At 54.2% G+C, this 15,396-nt stretch overlaps 1 protein-coding gene across 3 annotated transcripts in view; it reads left to right on the top strand.

Moving 5' to 3' along the window:
• Positions 1–15,396, top strand: part of TLN1 (talin 1) — a 750,278-nt gene that overhangs the window by 54,031 nt on the left and 680,851 nt on the right. The window lies entirely within an intron of this gene.

The raw sequence follows: 15,396 nt of genomic DNA, 5'->3' as shown, positions 1-15,396 counted from the left end.
GAGAATCATGCTACGACACTGTGCGCCCAGCATCCACGCTGCCATCGTGCTCTTCCAGCACCAGAGCTGCCAGCGTGCTCTCCCTGGCACCAGCGATGCCAGCGTGCTCTCCCTGGCACCAGCGATGCCAGCGTGCTCTCCCTGGCACCAGCGATGCCAGCGTGCTCTCCCTGGCACCAGCGATGCCAGCGTGCTCTCCCTGGCCCCAGCGCTGCCAGCGTGCTCTCCCTGGCACCAGCGATGCCAGCGTGCTCTCCCTGGCCCCAGCGCTGCCAGCGTGCTCTCCCTGGCCCCAGCGCTGCCAGCGTGCTCTCCCTGGCCCCAGCGCTGCCAGCGTGCTCTCCCTGGCCCCAGCGCTGCCAGCGTGCTCTCCCTGGCCCCAGCGCTGCCAGCGTGCTCTCCCTGGCCCCAGCGCTGCCAGCGTGCTCTCCCTGGCCCCAGCGCTGCCCGCGTGCTCTCCCTGGCACCAGCGCTGCCAGCGTGCTTTCCCTGACCCCAGCGCTGCCAGCGTGCTCTCCCTGGCCCCAGCGCTGCCAGCGTGCTCCCCCGCATGGCATCCCTTGCACTGGTCCAGGCCAAGCCTGGGTGGATGAAGGAGAATCATGCTACGACACTGTGCGCCCAGCATCCGCGCTGCCTTTGTGCTCTTCCAGCACCAGCGCTGCCAGCGTGCTCTCCCTGGCCCCAGCGCTGCCAGCGTGCTCTCCCTGGCACCAGCGCTGCCAGCGTGCTCTCCCTGGCACTAGCGCTGCCAGCGTGCTCTCCCTGGCCCCAGCGCTGCCAGCGTGCTCTCCCTGGCCCCAGCGCTGCCAGCGTGCTCTCCCTGGCACCAGCGCTGCCAGCATGCTCTCCCTGGCACTAGCGCTGCCAGCGTGCTCTCCCTGGCACTAGCGCTGCCAGCGTGCTCTCCCTGGCCCCAGCGCTGCCAGCGTGCTCTCCCTGATGCCAGCATGCTCTCCCTGGCACCAGCGCTGCCAGCGTGCTCCCCCGCATGGCATCCCTTGCACTGGTCCAGGCCAAGCCTGGGTGGATGAAGGAGAATCATGCTACGACACTGTGCGCCCAGCATCCACGCTGCCAGCGTGCTCTCCCTGGCCCCAGCGCTGCCAGCGTGCTCTCCCTGGCCCCAGCGCTGCCAGCGTGCTCTCCCTGGCCCCAGCGCTGCCAGCGTGCTCTCCCTGGCCCCAGCGCTGCCAGCGTGCTTTCCCTGGCACCAGCGCTGCCAGCGTGCTCTTCCTGGCACCAGCGCTTCCAGCGTGCTCTCCCTAGCCCCAGCGCTGCCAGCATGCCCTCCCGCATGGCATCCCTGGCACCGGCCCAGTACAAGCCTGGGTGGATGAAGGAGAATCATGCTACGACACTGTGCGCCCAGCATCCACGCTGCCAGCGTGCTCTCCCTGGCACCAGCGCTGCCAGCGTGCTCTCCCTGGCACCAGCGCTGCCAGCGTGCTCTCCCTGGCACCAGCGCTCCCAGCGTGCTCTCCCTGGCACCAGCGCTGCCAGCGTGCTCTCCCTGGCACCAGCGCTGCCAGCGTGCTTTCCCTGGCACCAGCGCTGCCAGCGTGCTCTCCCTGGCCCCAGCGCTGCCAGCGTGCTCTCCCTGATGCCAGCATGCTCTCCCTGGCACCAGTGCTGCCAGCGTGCTTTCCCTGGCCCCAGCGCTGCCAGCATGCCCTCCCGCATGGCATCCCTGGCACCGGCCCAGTACAAGCCTGGGTGGATGAAGGAGAATCATGCTACGACACTGTGAACTCAGCATCCGCGCTGCCGGCGTGCTCTCCCTAGCACTAGCGCTGCCAGCATGCTCTCCCTGGCACCAGCACTGCCAGCGTGCTCTCCCTGGCACTAGCGCTGCCAGCGTGCTCTCCCTGGCACTAGCGCTGCCAGCGTGCTCTCCCTGGCACTAGCGCTGCCAGCGTGCTCTCCCTGGCACCAGCGCTGCCAGCGTGCTCCCCGCATGGCATCCCTGGCACTGGCCCAGTACAAGCCTTGGTTAATGAAGGAGAATCATGCTACGACACTGTGAACTCAGCATCCGCGCTGCCGGCGTGTTCTCCCTGGTGCTACCACTACCCGCGGGCTCTCCCTGGCACCAGCGTACTCTTCCGCATGGCATCACTGGCACCAGCCCAATTCAAGCCTGGGTGGATGGAGAATTGTGCTACGACACCCATGCATCCCGCATGGCATTCCTGGCCCAGCGCTGCCAACGTGCTCTCCTGCATGCTCTCCCTGGCACCAGCGCTGCCAGCATGCTCTCCCTGGCATCAGCGCTGCCAGCGTGCTTTGCCTGAGGGAATCCGGGGTATTAATACAGTTAAGCGTGCGTGCTCTTTCTGGCAGTACCAGCGAGGTTGACGAACCCTCACACCAGGGCTGGAATCATGTTGTACCTGACCGCCGCCCTTGCACCAGCATGTCCTTCATGCTCTGCCTGATGGCAACCCTTGGACCAACACATCCTTCATGTTCTGCCCTATGGCAACTCTTCACCAGCACTGCCTTCATGCTCTGCCTGATGGCAACTCTTCAACCAGCGCTTCCTTCATGTTCTGCCTGATGGCAACTCTTCACCAGCACTGCCTTCATGCTCTGCCTGATGGCAACTCTTCACCAGCGCTTCCTTCATGTTCTGCCTGATGGCAACTCTTCACCAGCGCTTCCTTCATGTTCTGCCTGATGGCAACTCTTCACCAGCGCGTCCTTCATGCTCTGCCTGATGGCAACCCTTGGACCAACACATCCTTCATGCTCTGCCCTATGGCAACTCTTCTCCAGCGTTTCCTTCATGCTCTGCCTGATGGCAACCCTTGGACCAACACATCCTTCATGCTCTGCCCTATGGCAACTCTTCACCAGCGCTTCCTTCATGTTCTGCCTGATGGCAACTCTTCACCAGCACGTCCTTCATGCTCTGCCTGATGGCCACTCTTCTCCAGCGCTTCCTTCATGTTCTGCCTGATGGCAACTCTTCACCAGCACTGCCTTCATGCTCTGCCTGATGGCAACTCTTCACCAGCGCTTCCTTCATGTTCTGCCTGATGGCAACTCTTCACCAGCGCGTCCTTCATGCTCTGCCTGATGGCAACCCTTGGACCAACACATCCTTCATGCTCTGCCCTATGGCAACTCTTCTCCAGCGTTTCCTTCATGTTCTGCCTGATGGCAGCTCTTCACCAGCACTGCCTTCATGCTCTGCCTGATGGCAACTCTTCACCAGCGCTTCCTTCATGTTCTGCCTGATGGCAACTCTTCTCCAGCACGTCCTTCATGCTCTGCCCTATGGCAACTCTTCTCCAGCGCTTCCTTCATGTTCTGCCTGATTGCAACTCTTCGCCAGCACTGCCTTCATGCTCTGCCTGATGGCCACTCTTCACCAGCGCTTCCTTCATGTTCTGCCTGATGGCAACTTTTCACCAGCACTGACTTCATGTTCTGCCTGATGGCAACTCTTCACCAGCACTGCCTTCATGCTCTGCCTGATGGCAACTCTTCACCAGCACTGCCTTCAGCATTCCTTACACTAGTACTGTAAACATGCTCTCCCTGGCACCAGCGCTGCTAGCGCGCTCTCCCGCATGGCATTCCTGGCCCAGCGCTGCCAGCGTGCTCTCCTGCATGCTCTCCCTGGCACCAGCGCTGCCAGCATGCTCTCCCTGGCATCAGCGCTGCCAGCGTGCTTTGCCTGAGGGAATCCGGGGTATTAATACAGTTGTGCGTGCTCTTTCGGGCAGTGCCAGCGAGGTTGACGAACTCTGCCTTGTGGCGCGGTGTGCAGCTGTCCGTGCTTTCTTCCAGGGGGAACCCTCACACCAGGGCTGGAATCATGTTGTACCTGACGGCTGCCCTTGCACCAGCATGTCCTTCATGCTCTGCCTGATGGCAACCCTTGGACCAACACATCCTTCATGTTCTGCCTGATGGCAACTCTTCACCAGCGCTTCCTTCATGTTCTGCCTGATGGCAACTCTTCACCAGCGCTTCCTTCATGCTCTGCCCTATGGCAACTCTTCACCAGCGCTTCCTTCATGTTCTGCCTGATGGCAACTCTTCACCAGCACGTCCTTCATGCTCTGCCTGATGGCAACTCTTCTCCAGCGCTTCCTTCATGTTCTGCCTGATGGCAACTCTTCACCAGCACTGCCTTCATGCTCTGCCTGATGGCAACTCTTCACCAGCGCTTCCTTCATGTTCTGCCTGATGGCAACTCTTCACCAGCGCGTCCTTCATGCTCTGCCTGATGGCAACCCTTGGACCAACACATCCTTCATGCTCTGCCCTATGGCAACTCTTCTCCAGCGTTTCCTTCATGTTCTGCCTGATGGCAGCTCTTCACCAGCACTGCCTTCATGCTCTGCCTGATGGCAACTCTTCACCAACGCTTCCTTCATGTTCTGCCTGATGGCAACTCTTCTCCAGCACGTCCTTCATGCTCTGCCCTATGGCAACTCTTCTCCAGCGCTTCCTTCATGTTCTGCCTGATTGCAACTCTTCGCCAGCACTGCCTTCATGCTCTGCCTGATGGCAACTCTTCACCAGCGCTTCCTTCATGTTCTGCCTGATGGCAACTCTTCACCAGCACTGCCTTCATGTTCTGCCTGATGGCAACTCTTCACCAGCACTGCCTTCATGCTCTGCCTGATGGCAACTCTTCACCAGCACTGCCTTTAGCATTCCTTACACTAGTACTGTAAACATGCTCTCCCTGGCACCAGCGCTGCTAGCGCGCTCTCCCGCATGGCATTCCTGGCCCAGCGCTGCCAGCGTGCTCTCCTGCATGCTCTCCCTGGCACCAGCGCTGCCAGCATGCTCTCCCTGGCACCAGCGCTGCCAGCGTGCTTTGCCTGAGGGAATCCGGGGTATTAATACAGTTAAGCGTGCGTGCTCTTTCGGGCAGTGCCAGCGAGGTTGACGAACTCTGCCTTGTGGCGCGGTGTGCAGCTGTCCGTTGTGAGAAGTTGGCCTGGTAGGGGATGTTTCCAATTCTGGAACCACCTACTACCTGACCAAACAATCCCTTATGGTGTCTGGTTGTAAGTCAACCTTATTAGACAAGCTATCCTAGGGGTAGCATGGACTAAGCAGCCTAAAGGCTTAACTTAAGAGGTCGTGTTAAGCGAGCTGTTTTACCACATACAATCCTGTAATACCAAATGAAAGGACACCACACAAGTATATATTATAAAAATATATGTGTTTATTACTAAAAACAATCCCCAGTATTCTTTATGAATAAAGGGGCACAAGCGTTAAATCAAAAGCACTGTTTAAACATACAAAGTTGCACAATTATGGATGAGGGCGGGTGGCCACTCAAACCATATACTAAACAAGTGGTATAAGAGAGGCCACTCGAACAGTGGTTAGGCCTAGGGCCTAGGGAATCGCTGGGAGCAGTCAGGACAAGCAATGCTGAAGTCGGGAATGGCCCTCGGGATTCGGGAGATGTGCGGAAAGCGCACGCATGCACCAATGTTAACCAATGGTGCGTAAAAGTCATAGAGTTAACGTTTAAGGACACTTCCGCTGAACCTAGAGGAACAAAACTTAACACACAGACCCTAGAGGTGTGCACCAGTGTGGGAACACCGGCGGAGCAAAGTTACCTCACCCACAGGAAGTGGGTGCACAGGGTCGAAGTGGCGTCGGGTTTTGACACGCAGGTTCTTGGCGCTTGAAGCTGAAGACGCTGCAGGCGATGTGAAGGAGAAGTGTCCGGTGGATCCAAGGGTGGATCTGAAGTGGTGAAGACCTGAAAGCAGAGGGGACAGTGTTCAAAGTCACTGGCCAGTGACCACCGTGGAACCAGATTGGAACCAGGCAAAGTCGGGTGCAAACAGGTGATGAGGGGTTGCTTCTCTCTGCAGCCACGTGGACACGAAGAGGTCAAGGACGTCCAGGAGTCGATCACAAGCTGTCCCTCGAAGGCTCTAGCTGATGGCAGTGTCGGCAACTCGATTGAAGCAAACAAGCCTTGGCTAATGCAAGCCACGGGGAAAGTGAAAAAGGCTTATTACTCGGACCAGCAAGGTCAGAGCGGGTACTCCTTTCTACAGGAGCGAGGGCAGGTCTGGAGCAACCAGACCCACAGTGTAAATCGTAGGTTTCGTCGCCAAGATGGCCGCTGACCACGTGACAAGCGGCCGGGATGGCGAGTCGAGTGGCACAAAGCAAAAGGGCCCCACGCAGATCGTGGAGATGCTGGAGGGCTGATCTTTGGTGCAAATGCTGCTCGATTGTGGGGCTTTTCAAACCCCAAAGCACAGAGTCGAGGGTTCCTCGGGTGCTGCGCAGTCAGCGTCTCGGGGGTCTTTCAAGATGTCCGCTCCCACGTCTCTCGGTGCCTCCACGGGTCCCTTCTTTGCAGGGACTGTGGATCGGGCTGGGAGAAGTCTGGGAAGCTGGGTCTTGTCAGGCTCTGCACTCGGGCTCCGGCGGGAGGCGGCGGCAAAGCAGACGTCGAGGTGCTGGGTGGTGCCTGTGTTCACAGGGTGGCCCCTCCTAGGCCACAAGGGAGATGCTCTTCAGTCTTCTGTTCATCAGAATGTCGAAGTCCAGTCGTCTTCTTAGTTTAAAGGTGATTTCAGGATGATCTGCTGTGCTAGGGCACTGCTCCCACTCTTATTCCAATCTGAGGGGTGGATCTCCGGCTAGGTCCCTCCCTATGGGTGGGACCAGGAAGGGGGGTGGTTACACCCCCTTTCCTTTGTCCAGGTCTCACTGGAGCTGGGGCTGGGCTGCCCCAGAACCGGTTTGACCGGATTATGCAAGGGGAAGCCTTGTGCTCCCCAGGCACTGTCTGGTTTCTTTCAAACCTCCCTGCTACAATACACTATCTCCTGTCTGGAGGGCGGTGACACCCTCCTGTGACAGGAAACCCTTTGTCCAGGACCCCTTTGGCTGAGTTTCGGTCAGCTCCAGGGGTCCAGACATTTGTCTGTGGCAGAGGCATCCATTTTGTGGATCTTAAGGTCTTTGGAGAAATCAACCGCATTAAAGTAAAGTAACATGTCTTACCCCTCTAGAGGGGTGGAATGCCATCCCCGTCGCCAGAACTGGCGAGGGGATGGTATTCCAAATCGTATGACACCTTACACGACATGTTTTGATAAAGCCAAACCAAAGTTGCTATATAACCGCGAGGATTATAAGGCACTTAAGAGTATATGGTATGGCCTTATCCTGAAACAGCTTAGGGAGTTGTTCCCGACAGCTGCAGACAGGCTCAGCTCATGCTAGAGCTCCATCTCACATTAAACCACGCACTCTGCCTCCAGGATTGATGAGGCCTTCCATAGGAGTGGCTCACAGGTTAATATGTGTCCAGATATAGGTTTAGATATAGGTATACTATATCTAAGCAAGGGGTGATTACACCACCTTACCCCAGCTGAGTGATCAGCCAGTTGTGTCAATTTAAGAACCAGCCAGGGGTGGCAAAAGATATGCTGCAGCCCCTGGTAGGCCTTGGTGGCTCCTATGCCCTGGGCACCTATAGTGCATTATACAGGGGCTGACAAGGAGTCCATTTCCAATTGTGGTATGTACCTAGGGTACATGGAATCCATTTTACAGAGAGAGCAGATGGCCTGGGGCCCTGATTAGCAGGGAACCAGGTCAACTAAGTCAAAAAACCAGCTAAACACAGGCAAAAAATCTGGGGTAACCATAGTCAGGTAGCCACCTTCCTACATAACCCCCCCCCAAACGAAAGGAGATAAGGCTATCCTTGGCCAGGTAAGCCTATATTGCCTGAGTGGCCATATAAGGAAGTACCTGCACTAGCATGGGTACCCCCTGTCTCATGGTCCACTAAGCAGTCCCTCACCCTTTGGGTATTAGAGGGTCTCCACCATAGGGAATCACTACCTTGGGTGTGTTTATGCAAAGTTAAAGGCTGGTTTGGATATGGAGTTTTGAAGTGAGGCTCTACTAAGTTAGGGCTTGGCTTCCTCCAATTATCTTCCACCATGTGTGCCTTTCTTTCTTTAACTGAGTTGCACTCTGCTCTCAGGGTCAACCTCTGGCTACCTAAAGCTGGAGGCTGGGTCCCTCTGTTTGGCTTGCTGGAGGGACAGTTCAGGTTTGGGCCCCTTGGGTCCCAGGTTTGGCTGTGCCCAACAGAATCCATCTGTGGGAGGTCCCTAACTGTTTTTAAGGGGGCTCCCTCAGGAGTTTTTAAAGTTTTCACCTCACTAGGGCTACTAGTTTTGGTGCCCCTAATCTGTTGATGGGGGTGCTTTATTTGACAGGGGGCCCTCTGGGTCTCACTGTCCTTCTTGTCCTCTGCAGCCCTGGGCTGGCTAAGGCAAGGGAGAGAGGGGCAGGTTACCTGCTCCAGACTGGGTCCCACCTGAGAAGGGTCCACCGCCATCAGAGGCTCTGTCAGGCCAGGCCTAACAACCTCTGGGGCAGTTCCTTCATCAGGGGTAAGATCAGTTCCCTGAGGAGGCTGATCCTGTCCTAAAGTCTGGTGAGGGGGAGATTTCTCTTCCTCCTCCATGCTCTCAGTTTGTGTGGAGTTATCCATCATTTCAGGTTTCACAACACACATGTCAGTTTGAGTTTGGGCTGTGGCCATCACAGCCCCACCAACCTTTTCAGGAGGAGACTCAGTTTGGGTTTCTGCTGTTATCATAACAGCTTTGCTATTCTGTTCAGGAAGAGCTTTTGCTAAAGATGGGGCAGAGAGTTTCTCAGCCCTACCAACCTTTTCAGGAAGGACATCTTGAATTGGGGCTGTAGCCATTACAGCCCCACTAACCTTTCCATTGGAATTTACCATTCTAGAATGGGTTTCCTGTTCAACCTCAGCCCAGGCTGAGATCTCCAAATCATTACCAAGTAGGCAGTCTACAGGCAAGTTTGGTGACACTGCCACTCTCTTTGGGCCAATGACACCTCCCCAGCTGAGACTTACTAGTGCCATGGGATGATTTGTTTGGATTCCATCAATGTTTGTAACCTGGTATGTGGCACCAGGTAAAAGTTGCTTAGAGGGGACTATGCCATCAGCCACCATGGTGATGCTAGCCCCTGTGTCTCTAAAAGCTTCAACTTTCAAACCATTGATGATGGGTTCTTGTCTATACTTGCTCAAAGTATTTGGGCAAGCAGAGAAGTTGGCAAACCCCATGCCAGTCTCATAAACAAGATCATTGGGTGATGGGGACCTGGATAGGCCAGGGTCCACCTGAGCTCCAACAGTAAACCCACCCAGATTCCTGGGTGTGCTTCCACTTCCTGGGGGATTACTGCTGACAGTAACAGGAGGTGTTGAAGCTGGCTTTGGAGGTATATTTTCTTTATTGTTATTCTTGGGACAACAGTTGTCTGTTTTGTAATGCCCCACCTGTTTACAGGCATAACAATAAGGCTTTTTCTCAGTTGAAGAAGTGTCTTGGGACCCACCCCCATTCTTGGAGTTTTGGGGCCCTGGGGAAGTCTTTTCTTTATTTTTATCCCCACCCTTATCTTGAGGCTTGGTAGACTCCTTCTTCTGGTTACTGTCCTGATTCTTAGGCCTAATCCTGGTTCTGACCCATTTGTCTGCCTTCTTTCCCAATTCTTGGGGAGAGGTCAGATCAGAGTCCACCAGGTGCTGGTGTAAGAGCTGGTTCTGACAATTACTTAGGATCTGCTCCCTCATAATCAAATTATACAATCCTGTAAAGTCATGTACTTTGCTGCCATGTAGCCAACCCTCCAGAGCCTTAGTTGCACAATCAACAAAATCAGTCCAGTCCTGAGTCTGTGTCTTCTGGGTGTCTCTGAACTTCAACCTGTACTGTTCAGTGGTTAAGCCAAACCCATCTATTAGGACACTCTTCAGGACTTTGTAATTGTTTGCATCCTCATGTCTGACAGTGAGGAGCTTATCTCTCCCTTTCTCTGAAAAGGAGTACCATAAGATTGCTGCCCACTGTTCCTCAGGAACCTGCTGTACCATGCAGGCTCTCTCAAGAGCAGTTATCCACTTGTGGATGTCATCCCCTTCCTTGTAGGGGGGCACAATCTTTGTCAGGTTTCTACTATCATAGGACCTGGGTTTCTCTTTAGGAATATTGCTGCCACCAGTGGCATCTAAGCCACACAATTTTTGCTCTCTTGCCAAGGCAAGTCTAGCTTGAGCCAAGGCTACCTCCTCCCTCTCTATCTGGAGTTTGACAGCCCTCATTCTGGCCCTATGCTCTAGCTTTTGAGAAGCACTCATGCCTCTCTGTGATTCTCTGGAGGCACTAGAAATATGAGAGTCCCCTGAGGGGGATCTCACTCTTCTGTTGCCTGGGAGAATAACATGTTGGGTTCTGGGGAGGTGCTGGCCCTCTCCATTCCCCAGTAGGTCCAAGTTGGCCTGGCTAAGCCTACCAACTGGAACCTGGCTACCCTGATCCTGTACTTCTAAGTCCTCAACATCTGAGTCCTCATCCAAGTCATCATCATCCTCCTCTTCAGGGGGATCAACTACAGGGGGGTTCCCTCCAGTTCCTGTATCTAGGGAAGCTGCTTTTGCCTTCTCTAAGTCATCCTGTTCTAGGATTTCTACCAGGATTAGGCAGGTGGGGCTTCTGCCCCTTTTTAACCCTCTTGCTTTGCACAAGGCAATCAAGTCTCTGCGGGTTAGTTTGTCATATCCAAAAGTTGCCTGGGTAGGGTCAACTGTCACAGGACTAGACCCTGAGGCCTTTCCTGTGTCAGACATGGTTACTAGTGAGGTGTAAGTGGTGCACTTACCTACACTAAGTGTTTTCCTACTGGACCTTGCTAGTGAGTTGTAGTCAGGGGTGTGCTACTCCCTTCAACCTACAACTACTAAGTTCAGTAGAACTTAATATGCTAAGCTTTTGATTTATATGTACCTAGAGGTACTTGATGTGATCTTTCAATTTGATATAAAGATTGCAATGGTAAAACAACAGCAAGCTCAAATCCGCACCGCTGCTCACCAATGTGAGAAGTTGGCCTGGTAGGGGATGTTTCCAATTCTGGAACCACCTACTACCTGACCAAACAATCCCTTATGGTGTCTGGTTGTAAGTCAACCTTATTAGACAAGCTATCCTAGGGGTAGCATGGACTAAGCAGCCTAAAGGCTTAACTTAAGAGGTCGTGTTAAGCGAGCTGTTTTACCACATACAATCCTGTAATACCAAATGAAAGGACACCACACAAGTATATATTATAAAAATATATGTGTTTATTACTAAAAACAATCCCCAGTATTCTTTATGAATAAAGGGGCACAAGCGTTAAATCAAAAGCACTGTTTAAACATACAAGTTGCACAATTATGGATGAGGGCGGGTGGCCACTCAAACCATATACTAAACAAGTGGTATAAGAGAGGCCACTCGAACAGTGGTTAGGCCTAGGGCCTAGGGAATCGCTGGGAGCAGTCAGGACAAGCAATGCTGAAGTCGGGAATGGCCCTCGGGATTCGGGAGATGTGCGGAAAGCGCACGCATGCACCAATGTTAACCAATGGTGCGTAAAAGTCATAGAGTTAACGTTTAAGGACACTTCCGCTGAACCTAGAGGAACAAAACTTAACACACAGACCCTAGAGGTGTGCACCAGTGTGGGAACACCGGCGGAGCAAAGTTACCTCACCCACAGGAAGTGGGTGCACAGGGTCGAAGTGGCGTCGGGTTTTGACACGCAGGTTCTTGGCGCTTGAAGCTGAAGACGCTGCAGGCGATGTGAAGGAGAAGTGTCCGGTGGATCCAAGGGTGGATCTGAAGTGGTGAAGACCTGAAAGCAGAGGGGACAGTGTTCAAAGTCACTGGCCAGTGACCACCGTGGAACCAGATTGGAACCAGGCAAAGTCGGGTGCAAACAGGTGATGAGGGGTTGCTTCTCTCTGCAGCCACGTGGACACGAAGAGGTCAAGGACGTCCAGGAGTCGATCACAAGCTGTCCCTCGAAGGCTCTAGCTGATGGCAGTGTCGGCAACTCGATTGAAGCAAACAAGCCTTGGCTAATGCAAGCCACGGGGAAAGTGAAAAAGGCTTATTACTCGGACCAGCAAGGTCAGAGCGGGTACTCCTTTCTACAGGAGCGAGGGCAGGTCTGGAGCAACCAGACCCACAGTGTAAATCGTAGGTTTCGTCGCCAAGATGGCCGCTGACCACGTGACAAGCGGCCGGGATGGCGAGTCGAGTGGCACAAAGCAAAAGGGCCCCACGCAGATCGTGGAGATGCTGGAGGGCTGATCTTTGGTGCAAATGCTGCTCGATTGTGGGGCTTTTCAAACCCCAAAGCACAGAGTCGAGGGTTCCTCGGGTGCTGCGCAGTCAGCGTCTCGGGGGTCTTTCAAGATGTCCGCTCCCACGTCTCTCGGTGCCTCCACGGGTCCCTTCTTTGCAGGGACTGTGGATCGGGCTGGGAGAAGTCTGGGAAGCTGGGTCTTGTCAGGCTCTGCACTCGGGCTCCGGCGGGAGGCGGCGGCAAAGCAGACGTCGAGGTGCTGGGTGGTGCCTGTGTTCACAGGGTGGCCCCTCCTAGGCCACAAGGGAGATGCTCTTCAGTCTTCTGTTCATCAGAATGTCGAAGTCCAGTCGTCTTCTTAGTTTAAAGGTGATTTCAGGATGATCTGCTGTGCTAGGGCACTGCTCCCACTCTTATTCCAATCTGAGGGGTGGATCTCCGGCTAGGTCCCTCCCTATGGGTGGGACCAGGAAGGGGGGTGGTTACACCCCCTTTCCTTTGTCCAGGTCTCACTGGAGCTGGGGCTGGGCTGCCCCAGAACCGGTTTGACCGGATTATGCAAGGGGAAGCCTTGTGCTCCCCAGGCACTGTCTGGTTTCTTTCAAACCTCCCTGCTACAATACACTATCTCCTGTCTGGAGGGCGGTGACACCCTCCTGTGACAGGAAACCCTTTGTCCAGGACCCCTTTGGCTGAGTTTCGGTCAGCTCCAGGGGTCCAGACATTTGTCTGTGGCAGAGGCATCCATTTTGTGGATCTTAAGGTCTTTGGAGAAATCAACCGCATTAAAGTAAAGTAACATGTCTTACCCCTCTAGAGGGGTGGAATGCCATCCCCGTCGCCAGAACTGGCGAGGGGATGGTATTCCAAATCGTATGACACCTTACACGACATGTTTTGATAAAGCCAAACCAAAGTTGCTATATAACCGCGAGGATTATAAGGCACTTAAGAGTATATGGTATGGCCTTATCCTGAAACAGCTTAGGGAGTTGTTCCCGACAGCTGCAGACAGGCTCAGCTCATGCTAGAGCTCCATCTCACATTAAACCACGCACTCTGCCTCCAGGATTGATGAGGCCTTCCATAGGAGTGGCTCACAGGTTAATATGTGTCCAGATATAGGTTTAGATATAGGTATACTATATCTAAGCAAGGGGTGATTACACCACCTTACCCCAGCTGAGTGATCAGCCAGTTGTGTCAATTTAAGAACCAGCCAGGGGTGGCAAAAGATATGCTGCAGCCCCTGGTAGGCCTTGGTGGCTCCTATGCCCTGGGCACCTATAGTGCATTATACAGGGGCTGACAAGGAGTCCATTTCCAATTGTGGTATGTACCTAGGGTACATGGAATCCATTTTACAGAGAGAGCAGATGGCCTGGGGCCCTGATTAGCAGGGAACCAGGTCAACTAAGTCAAAAAACCAGCTAAACACAGGCAAAAAATCTGGGGTAACCATAGTCAGGTAGCCACCTTCCTACATCCGTGCTTTCTTCCAGGGGGAACCCTCACACCAGGGCTGGAATCATGTTGTACCTGACGGCTGCCCTTGCACCAGCATGTCCTTCATGCTCTGCCTGATGGCAACCCTTGGACCAACACATCCTTCATGCTCTGCCTGATGGCAACTCTTCACCAGCGCTTCCTTCATGTTCTGCCTGATGGCAACTCTTCACCAGCGCTTCCTTCATGTTCTGCCTGATGGCAACTCCTCACCAGCGCTTCCTTCATGCTCTGCCTGATGGCAACTCTTCACCAGCACTGCCTTCATGCTCTGCCTGATGGCAACTCTTCACCAGCGCTTCCTTCATGGTGTGCCTGATGGCAACTCTTCACCAGCGCTTCCTTCATGTTCTACCTGATGGCAACTCTTCACCAGCGCTTCCTTCATGTTCTGCCTGATGGCAACTCTTCACCAGCGCTTCCTTCATGTTCTGCCTGATGGCAACTCTTCACCAGCGCTTCCTTCATGTTCTGCCTGATGGCAACTCTTCACCAGCACTGCCTTCATGTTCTGCCTGATGGCAACTCTTCACCAGCGCTTCCTTCATGTTCTGCCTGATGGCAACTCTTCACCAGCGCTTCCTTCATGGTGTGCCTGATGGCAACTCTTCACCAGCGCTTCCTTCATGTTCTACCTGATGGCAACTCTTCACTAGCGCTTCCTTCATGTTCTGCCTGATGGCAACTCCTCACCAGCGCTTCCTTCATGCTCTGCCTGATGGCAACTCTTCACCAGCACTGCCTTCATGCTCTGCCTGATGGCAACTCTTCACCAGCGCTTCCTTCATGGTGTGCCTGATGGCAACTCTTCACCAGCGCTTCCTTCATGTTCTACCTGATGGCAACTCTTCACCAGCGCTTCCTTCATGTTCTGCCTGATGGCAACTCTTCACCAGCGCTTCCTTCATGTTCTGCCTGATGGCAACTCTTCACCAGCGCTTCCTTCATGTTCTGCCTGATGGCAACTCTTCACCAGCACTGCCTTCATGTTCTGCCTGATGGCAACTCTTCACCAGCGCTTCCTTCATGTTCTGCCTGATGGCAACTCTTCACCAGCGCTTCCTTCATGGTGTGCCTGATAGCAACTCTTCACCAGCGCTTCCTTCATGTTCTACCTGATGGCAACTCTTCACCAGCGCTTCCTTCATGTTCTGCCTGATGGCAACTCTTCACCAGTGCTTCCTTCATGTTCTGCCTGATGGCAACTCTTCACCAGCGCTTCCTTCATGTTCTGCCTGATGGCAACTCTTCACCAGCACTGCCTTCATGCTCTGCCTGATGGCAACTCTTCACCAGCGCTTCCTTCATGTTCTGCCTGATGGCAACTCTTCACCAGCACTGCCTTCATGTTCTACCTGATGGCAACTCTTCACCAGCCCTGCCTTACTGCTCTGCCTGATGGCAACTCTTCACCAGCGCTTCCTTCATGTTCTGCCTGATGGCAACTCTTCACCAGCACTGCCTTCATGCTCTGCCTGATGGCAATTCTTCACCAGCGCTTCCTTCATGTTCTGCCTGATGGCAACTCTTCACCAGCACTGCCTTCGTGTTCTACCTGATGGCAACTCTTCACCAGCACTGCCTTACTGCTCTGCCTGATGGCAACTCTTCACCAGCGCTTCTTTCATGTTCTGCCTGATGGCAACTCTTCTCCAGCATGTCCTTCATGCTCTGCCTGATCCA

This window comes from Lissotriton helveticus, chromosome 2_1 (genome assembly GCF_964261635.1).
Source record: "Lissotriton helveticus chromosome 2_1, aLisHel1.1, whole genome shotgun sequence".
NCBI lineage: Eukaryota > Metazoa > Chordata > Amphibia > Caudata > Salamandridae > Lissotriton > Lissotriton helveticus.
This window is presented reverse-complemented; position numbering and strand designations above follow the sequence as displayed.